This window comes from Somniosus microcephalus, chromosome 9 (genome assembly GCF_052327205.1).
Source record: "Somniosus microcephalus isolate GS21.2 chromosome 9, FLI_Smic_1.0, whole genome shotgun sequence".
Lineage (NCBI taxonomy): Eukaryota > Metazoa > Chordata > Chondrichthyes > Squaliformes > Somniosidae > Somniosus > Somniosus microcephalus.
Genome location: NC_140995.1, coordinates 222915643 through 222925987, shown reverse-complemented (window position 1 = coordinate 222925987; position 10345 = coordinate 222915643).

Here is a 10345-nt window from a genome sequence, read left to right as displayed (position 1 = left end):
ACAGACATGTGCATTAAGAGAGTCTTGCACAAACTGGCAGCTCTGAAGAATAGCGTGCTCCTGGTCAAATCCATCACTCAAGGCAAGGCTAAGCTTTCTGTTAGCTGATCAAGCAAGTAGGTCAGGAAGAACCTTAGCAATTAGGGCATGCAAACCAACAGAAAAAAGGCTGGGGATGGAAAGGGATGAGATAGAAGATCAGGGAAGCAATGGGCCGCAATCGTATTGGTAAATAGAGAAAGACAAGAACATTTGCAATGGAGAGAGAGAGAGAGAGGCTTGTTACTAGAAATTCAGGTATCTTAGAGCCAAGTTACGTTTTGTACTGCATTTTCCGCTCGGCACTTGCACGTTCTGCTCCTGCACACCTGATTTGGCAATACATGTGGACGTGTATAAAGGGGCCGCCATTTTGGAGACAGGGTTCAACGTGTAGTTTCTATCCTGCATTATTTAACGGGAAGCATCGCAATTGACGATAAAAATAGAACGAGAGTACGAGACCCTTTATTTAAAAAGAGAAACATGAAAAAGGCTTTAGCTCCACGAGGTCTACCCGTGAGGCCCATGAGTCCGCATTTTGAAAGACGATCAAGGCAGTTAATTCAGCACACTGAACCAGAGCATTGATCAATCGCTCATCCCTGCCAGCAGTGGCTAGTCTGGCCTGAATCATCCGACACAGCCCTTAGTTTGCCTTCATAATATAGATGTTGGGTCAGAATTTGCTGCCAAAATAATGACGAGTGCCAGTATTAACGTGTAAATTGTCCAGCAATTTGAAAGAAAGTTGTATTTATATAGCACCATTCACAACCTCAGGACGTCCTACAGTACTTTATAGCCAATGGAATACTTTTTTGAAGTGTATTCACTGCTGTAATGTAGGAAATGCAGCAGCCAATTTGCACACAGCAAGCTCCCACAAACAGCAATGTGATAATGATCAGATAATCTGTTTTAGTGATGTTGGTTGAGAAATAAACATTTGCCAGGACACCGGGGAGAACTCCCCTGCTCTTCTTCGAGATAGTGCTGTGGGATCATTTACATCCACCTGAGAGGGCAGTCAGGGCCTCGGTTTTAAAGACTCACCTGAACAACGGCACCTCTGACAGGGCCGCATTACCTCAGTACTGGACTGGAGTGTCAGTCTGGGTATTGTTCTCAAGTCTCAGGGGTAGGACTTGAACCCACAACCTTCTGACCCAGAGGTCTGAGTACTGCCACTGAGCCATGGCTGACACTTGTATAATTACTGGATCAGAGAGTGAACGAGCTGTTAGTGCATGTTTTAAACCAGTTAGGATTGTTTTATGGCTTGTAGAAACCAGTCTATTTTTTTTCTTCTTGCAAATCACTATCAAAATTAGTCTGGGAATACCACACTCTCTGCCTCATAGATTCAACCAATTAGTTCCACTTAACAACTATACTAATTTACGCGCACCTACTCTGCTTAAATGTACAACGCAGTTTGCGTTAAGCTGTGTTGTGCTTTTCTAATCTCGATTTAATAGCATGGAGGTAGGGATCTAACAATATTCCAGGCTCTTATTGCCATAGCAATGGACATAAGGAGACTCTGGTGACAGAAGGGGAAGAGAATCCCATTTTTGTTGGGAGGGCTTGACACATTTTAATTGGTAATTTTCAGGACAGCCCACCTAATAAAGACTTGCATTTATATACAAGGCCTTCGCTCAGAAAGATCTTGAAGGACAATGGTACTGAAATTCTGCTGGTGCTGTGAAAGAATATACGATATAGCCTTTTTAGAAAAATACACTATCTTATGAAAGAATTCTGGCCTTGTTGAGATAAGACAGTAAGAGTACCTTATAAGGAACTCTACCTTATAAGTTCTTTAAAACATGACAAACTGGGTTTGGAAATTTAGAAACCTATGCATTAGCTATGAAAGACTTCTGGCTATTGAAACAGGACAAGTTGTTGACCCTGAATAAATAACCTTATTGAAACAGAAGAATGGGATGGCTCCGAGTGGCTGGCCTTTTGGGAACAAAACAATGGTGAACCCTGGATATATGTGATATAAATTAAATTTCGTATAGATGGCACATAAAATAAGGAACATCTGCCCTCGTAAAGATGACACATAAAATAAGGGACATCTGCCTTTCACACCTTTTTATATGGTGAACCCAGAACACCTGGAGATGTGGCAGATTCTGGAATATTTCAAGCTGATGTGGCAGTAAAGAATTGCAGAGGTCAGCAGAAAGATGAATAGGGATAATTGACTTGCATCAGCAGAAACCTTAAAGGAAATACAACTGAAAAAGGGTATAAATATTGACGTCTCAAATGAGATAGCAGACTTGCTTTAATTGGGCAAAGCGATTCTCGACTACAGAGGCAGCTCTGTGGTCTTCCACTCTTTGTACCTCGGGGATCAAAGGTATTTTGATATTGATGGATATCCTGTATAGAAAATTTTAAGAACTGTAATACCGTAACGAAGTTAAGATTTAAAAGTAAGATTCTCTGTTAAAAAGATCGTATTTTATCTTTTTAGAACTGTTAATGTTGCGATTGACTGATTCACCAACTGTAAATTGCATGTCGGTTCTTTTAATAAATCTCTATATATTTTTAGAATTGTCTCACATAATTCTTCTGTATCAACAACTCGCGAACTCAATCTCTGTACACTCTTTGGTGAAGAAGTACATTTTTCTGAGGGGAGCTCTCTGGACCCTCATAATATCTGGGACGTTACAGTCTGGCTAAACTTGCTAAAAGCGCTATCTGGAGGACGGTAACATTCTCGGGTTGTTCCTTTCCTTTAGGGAGAGATAGCCCGGACCTTTAGACCCAGTTAAGCGTCTTTAGGATTCGGCTTCCTCAAACTTTAGTTGAAAGTGAACATCTGAGAAATACGCCTGATCCGGGATAGCCCCAAAGGGGCTAGGACTAGTAAATATCCTTTCAGTGCTTCACCCATCTCTGTCTCCCAGGGTAACCTTACTGGCACAACAGCCCAGGGAAACATTACCGTTATTTCCCTTGGCGTTCCTCCGATCTCCTGCTGGAGTTATGGTGGAACCCCCATGGAATTTCAGCCTTTTATGCACATTGAATTACTTTGAACTGTAGTGAGTGCCGATATGTAGGATAATGGAGCACACAGTGAGATCCCACAATGAGAAGACCGAAGAGCTAATAGGCTTTTGATGGCGTTTGGTTGAGGGAGAATGGGAGGCTCGGGCACTGGGAGGGCCGCCTACTGATCTTTCAAAAGTGCCGTGCTTTTGTCATTTAGAAACATAGAAACATAGAAGATAGGAGCAGGAGTAGGCCATTTGGCCCCTCGAGCCTGCTCCGCCATTCAATGAGATCATGGCTGATCATCCAAATTCAGTACCCTGTCCCTGCCTTCTCCCCATATCCCTTGATCCCTTTAGCCTTAAGAAATATATCTAACTCCTTCTTGAATATATTTAATGAATTGGCCTCAACTGCCTTCTGTGGTAGAGAATTCCACAGGTTCACCACTCTTTGGGTGAAGAAATTCCTCCTCATCTCTGTCCTAAATGGCTTACCCCTTATCCTTAGATTTCTGGATGGAATACTCTAGAGGGTCTGGAATATTGAAAAAAAACAGCAACAGTTATGACCACAGCAATTGGAGTGTTTATTCGGACACTCTCCATTGAAGTCAAATGGAAAAGAAAATGGGGCGGAGAGTGAAATGAGCGGCCAATTCGCAGTCACTCGACTATCATTACCGGCCCAAGACCGATTTCAACCCGCGTTGAGTAACAAATACAACTTCACAAAAAACAAAGTACACAGTCTTGTCACTCACAGTAGCTTTAATGCTATTTTTTCCCCAGTTTTTAAAAAAACAAACTACATTACGACAAAAGTTTTGCGATACAATTCCTTTTTTCTCCTGGTATAAAACGAATGGATAAATAAACGCACGATTTTCCAGCTAAACCATCGGACATTCAGAGAAACAAAGTTCGTACGAGGTGTCCCTTGGGCACCGATGAGGAACTGTGTTCGTGAGTAAGCAGCTGTCGCAAATGGCGCGTCGGGAGATGACCGAAGAACACTGAAGTCATGGAGCAGCGATGGCGGTGACCCGCAAAAGGAAGTTTCACGAACAGACAGTTACTGAGCTCAGCGCAGGGCAATTTTTGTCTTTCAGTTTGGTGGTGGTGGGGGGGGGGAGTGAAAGGAAAAAAATAAAATATATATATATATATGTACACCAGGGGTGCAATGATTATTCAACAACATTTTCAGAGATATTTATACATGTCGACTTCATAGCCAGACAACTGCAGCCCTGCCCCTCCCCCACCCCCACCTTTCTCTCTATTGAATGTAACCTGGGGGGGGGGGGGCGACCAGGGGGTAGTGCAGAAGAGGTAAGTGCAGGTGCGCCAGACGAGGTGGCCGTCCATTAGCTGGTAACTGTGTTACCTGGGATCGAACCGGCCTGCAAGGATTAAGTACCCATCTTGAGTACTTATATTTCTTTTAAAATAGCGCCGCATGATAGAAAAAAGCGTCGGTATAAACAGATAGGCAGCAGTGGGAGGTCGTCGACTTGCGGGTATGTTGTCAAGCCTGCCACCAAAATCACTTGTCTCCAATCAAGTGGCTCTTGGACACATGTCCGCCCTTCCCCTGTAACCCCACCCCACCCCCCCCCCACTGTGACACTTATTTTTCCCTGACTATTTACCCTCTTTTGTGTTGATATGGCCTGGAGTTAAATCGATAGCCTCCATTTTGGTATTCATTGCTACTTCCTCCTGTCCCTGTAGCTTGCAAAAGCCTCTTAATGACGTGGCATTCTGTAGATTTGAAACCAAGACGATATTTAAAAAAAAAATTCAAATAACTACTTGAGGGACCTTTTACTCACCAAAAACAAGATCAAATTCTGTATATAAAATCCCCAGAGCCGTTTTGCGACATTCTATAAGGGGACATTCCTTTTGGAATGAAAGCAGAATTCTCACCGTAAAGAGGGACGTTGAAATGGCTGCACATTCATTTTTTTTTCAAGCAATACATAATCAGCATCACAGACTCTGATCTGACCAAATGGCCCAGGCCGAGCAACAAGTGACACATCACTTCTCCGAGGTCGAAGCTTTTGTTATTGGCTCTGTGTGAGTTTTCTTGTACAAGTAGAAATCCCTTCACCAGCATCAACCATGCCTGGGTTTGACAACAAAGCCCCCAAGGCAGAATTAACCTCACCTTTCGCTTTACAGTGCCAGTACTTGTTTCCGTTTGATCAATATAGTCTGGCATTGTACGATTGGAATACACTCAAAATGAACAGCTGCAGCTCCCGGGATAATTCAACAAGCGTGTGTGGTATGTGTGGAGTACGTGTTGTGGTGGAGGGTGTATATCTGATGTGCGTGTGTGATATGTGATGAGGTGTATATGTGTGTCTGACATGTGCATGTGTATATATGTGTCTGGTAGATGTGTGCGTGTATATGTGTCTGGCAGATGTGTGTGTGCATGTGTCTGGCAGATGTGCATCTCAATCCTTTAAGGGCAAATGTATTCATCTAAATTACCCAATAATCCTAAATGCTCTAATGGGAGATTTCTGTCACATTATCTCTCAGTCCTTTATTTTTATCTGCTTGTTAGCATTCCTTTCCCCCCACCAGTGCTCAGTGTAGTGTGGAGGCACCAGGAAGTGCCAGGGTTTAGTATCTGTTCTGGGATGGGTCCGTTGATCTCAGTGAGGGTGGTTGAGGGGGTTATAATTGTCCGCAATGCCTTCAGGTTAGGGAGGGGGGGAAATGAGCTGGAGTTCCTATTGCTGGTCTATCTGGATGGAAAATGCACAAGTGTGGGCATTATATGAGGAACCAATCAGAGTTGGCTAATACATGGCTGACCGTTGATTAACCTGCTGGCAGTCACTGCGACCGGGGCTGGCTGAAGAGTAGACCAGCGTTAATGAACAGCATCAAGTGAGGAAGAATGAAAATTGGGGGGGAGCGGGGAAATATTTTAATCATTCATGGGATGTGGGTGTCACTGCATTTATTGTCCATCCCTAATTGCCCTCGAGAAGGGGGTGGTGAGCCGCCTACTTGAATGGCTTGTTAAGCCATTTCAGAGGGCAATTAAGACTCAACCACATTGCTGTGGGTCTGGAGTCACATACAGGCCAGACCGGGAAAGGATGGCAGGTTTCCCAGCCTAAAGGACATTAGTGAACCAGTTGGTATTTTATGACAATCTGATGGCTTCATGGTCACCATTACTTTTTATTCCAGATTTATTTAATTAACTGATCTCAAGTTCACAAACTGCCATGGTGGGATTTGAACTATGTGTCTACCAGGTTATTAGTTCAGGCCTCTGGATTATTAGTCCATTAACCTAACCACTATGCTACCATAAGAAAACAGCACAACAAAAAATCTCAGATTAACATTGACGCAGGAGAGGCTAGTTTGAGTTGGAGGCCATCTATCAGGACTGAAATTGGATCTCAATTCAGCAAAGGCAGATGGAAGGAAAGGGCGTGAGTATCCGCGAAGGGGTTTCTTCCGAGCGTCTGCTGTAATGAGCCGCATAAACCCCAGAACAATGGCGTAAACAGCCGAAGGAATGGCACGATCAGGGAGGACCAACCCTGCGGAAATTCACCCGCAAAATTCTGCCTCGCTAAGCTGGGAATCACAGATATTAACGGACAAGTACTCAACACAGAGTGGAGCTATAGTAGGGGGTGATTTACAGCCAAATACAGAGGAAAAAACAAGTCAGCTGGGAAGGCAGAGCAAATATGTGAAGGCAAAAGGGAATATGGCAGGGCTGGAAGGCATTTATTTTAATGCAGGGAGTCTTGCAAATAAGGTGGATGAACTGAAGTTGTTGTTGAACACATGGGAGTACGATATTGTTGCCATCACGGAGACATGGTTGAGGGAGGGTCAGGACTGGCAGCTCAATATTCCGGGGTATAGAATCTTCAGGCGAGACAGAGGGGGGTGTAAAAGGGGAGGGGGTGTTGCAATATTAATTAAGGAGTCAATTACTGCTGTAAGGAGGGATGATATATTAGCGGGTTCCTCAAATGAGGCCATATGGGTAGAACTTAAAAACAAAAAGGGGGCAAGCACTTTGCTGGGAGTGTACTATAGGCCCCCAAACAGTCAGGGGGAGATAGAGGAACAGATATGTAGGCAAATCTCAGAGAAGTGTGAAAATAATAGGGTAATAATAGTGGGGGATTTCAACTTCCCCAATATAAATTGGGATAGTCAGAGTGTGAAAGGCTTAGAGGGTGCAGAATTCTTAAAGTGCATCCAGGAGAGCTTTTTGAGCCAACATGTAGAAAGTCCTACAAGAGAGGGGGTGGTACTGGACCTAATTCTGGGGAATGTAGCCGGGCAAGTGGTGGAAGTATCAGTAGGAGAGCATTTTGGCGACAGTGACCATAATTCGGTGAAATTTAAGGTGGTCATGGAAAAAGACAAAGACGGCCCGGAAATAAGGGTTCTAAATTGGGGGAAGGCCGATTTTAATATGATAAGGCAGGATCTGGCCAAAGTGGACTGGGAGCAGCTACTTATAGGAAAATCCACATCAAAACAGTGGGAGACTTTCAGAAGGGAAATAGAGAGAGTACAGCGCCAACATGTTCCTGTAAAGGTCAAGGGTGGGACCAACAAGCAAAGGGAACCTTGGATGACAAGGGAGATACAAAAATGCATTAGAAATAAAAGGGGGGCTTTTAGCAGTTACAAAAGACTAAAGACGGAAGGAGCCCTAGAGGAGTATAAAAAGTGCAGGGGCATACTTAAAAAAGAAATTAGGAGGGCGAGGTGGGGCCATGAAATAACACTGGCGAGCAAAATAAAGGAAAATCCTAAGATGTTTTATAAGTATATTAAGGGCAAGAGGATAACCAGGGAAAGGGTAGGGCCCATTCGGGACCAAAGTGGCAATCTGTGTGTAGAGCCAGATGATGTAGGCGGGGTTTTAAATGAATTTTTTGCATCTGTGTTCACTATGGAGAAAGACGATGCAGACATAGAAATCGGGCAAGGGGACTGTGACATACTTGAACATATTAGCATCGAGAGGGAGGAGGTGCTAGCGGTTTTAGCAGGCCAAAAAGTGGATAAATCCCCAGGCCCGGACGAGATGTATCCCAGGCTGCTGTGGGAGGCAAAGGAGGAGATTGCAGGGGCTCTGACACAAAGTTTCAGAACCTCTCTGGCCACAGGGGATGTACCAGAGGACTGGAGAACAGCTAATGTAGTACCATTATACAAGAAGGGTAGCAGGGATAAACCAGGGAATTACAGGCCAGTGAGCCTAACATCTGTGGTAGGGAAATTATTGGAAAAAATTCTGAGGGACAAAATTAGTCTCCACTTGGAGAGGCAAGGATTAATCGGGGATAGTCAGCATGGCTTTGTCAAGGGTAAATCATGTCTGACAAATCTGATTGAATTTTTCGAGGGGGTGACTAGGGAGGTGGATGAGGGAAATGCTGTGGATGTGGTTTACATGGACTTCAGTAAAGCTTTTGACAAAGTCCCGCATAGGAGACTGGTCAAGAAGGTAAGAGCCCATGGGATCCAGGGTGCCTTGGCGCGTTGGATCCTAAACTGGCTGAGTGGCAGGAGGCAGAGGGTGATGGTCGAAGGTTGCTTTTGTGACTGGAAGCCTGTGTCCAGTGGGGTACCTCAGGGATCGGTGCTGGGTCCCTTGTTGTTTGTGATCTACATAAATGATTTGGATGAGAATGTAAAAGGGATGATCAGTAAGTTTGCAGATGACACGAAAATTGGTGGGGTGGTAAATTGCAAGGAGGAAAGCCTCAGGCTACAGGACGATATAGACGGGTTGGTCAGTTGGGCGCAAAAGTGGCAAATGGAATTTAACCCTGAAAAGTGCGAGGTGATGCATTTTGGACGGACAAATAAGGCAAGGGAATACACAATGAGTGGTAGGACCCTAGGAAGTACAGAGGGTCAGAGGGACCTTGGTGTACATGTACATAGATCTCTGAAGGCAGCGGAACAGGTAGATAAGGTGGTTAAAAAGGCATATGGGATACTTGCCTTCATTAGCCGAGGCATAGAATATAAGAGCAGGGAGGTTATGATGGAGCTGTACAAAACGCTGGTGAGACCACAGCTGGAGTACTGTGTGCAGTTCTGGTCGCCTCACTATAGGAAGGATGTGATTGCTTTGGAGAGGGTGCAGAGAAGATTCACCAGGATGTTACCTGGGATGGAGCGCCTCAGCTATGAAGAAAGACTAAACAGGCTGGGGTTGTTTTCCTTGGAGCAAAGAAGGCTGAGGGGGGACCTGATTGAGGTGTACAAAATGATGAGGGGCATAGATAGGGTAGACAAAGAAGAACTTTTCCCCTTAGTAGGGGGGTCAATAACAAGGGGGCATAGATTCAGGGTAAGGGGCAGGAGATTTAGAGGGGATTTGAGGAGGAACTTTTTCACCCAGAGGGTGGTTGGAATGTGGAAGTCAATGCCTAAAAGGGTGGTAGAGGCAGGAACCCTCACAACATTCAAGAAGCATTTGGATGAGCACTTGAAATGCCATTGCATACAGGGCTATGGACCAAATGCTGGAAAATGGGATTAGACTGGACAGGGATGGATGGGCGGCGCAGACACGATGGGCCGAAGGGCCTCTTTCTGTGCTGTAAAACTCTATGACTCTATGACTATGACAATCATCCGACAGCCTTCTGTCCACCTATTGCATGGAACATTTTAGAAAGGTTACACTTGCCATTAAAATATGGGATGGACAGGGGTGTGAGTCGATCATGTTAGAAATACAGGCCATTCAGCCCCTCAAGCCTGTTCCGCCATTCAATTAGATCTGGTTCTGTAAGCCTTAATACCCATGCCTAACAAAAATCTATCAATCTCAGTTTTGAAATATTGATATGACCTCCAGCCTCAACAGGTTTTTGGGGGAGAGAATTCAAGATTTCCACTACCCTTTGTGTGAAGAAGTGCTTCCTGACATCACCCCTGTAACAGCCTGGTTCTAATTTTAAGGATATGTCCCCTTGTTCTGAACACCCCCACCAGAGGAAAGTTTCTCTCTTAGGCTATCAAATCCTCGACCAAAAAAAGGCTGTGAATGCTGGGGGGCAATTGAAGCTTTCAGGACTGAGATGGGTAGATTTATACATAAGAACATAAGAAATAGGAGCAGGAGTAGGCCATTCGGCCCTTCGAGCCTGCTCCGCCATTCAATAAGATCATGGCTGATCTGATCTTGGCCTCAACTCCACTTTCCCGCCCGCTCCCCATAACCCTTGATTCCCCTGTTT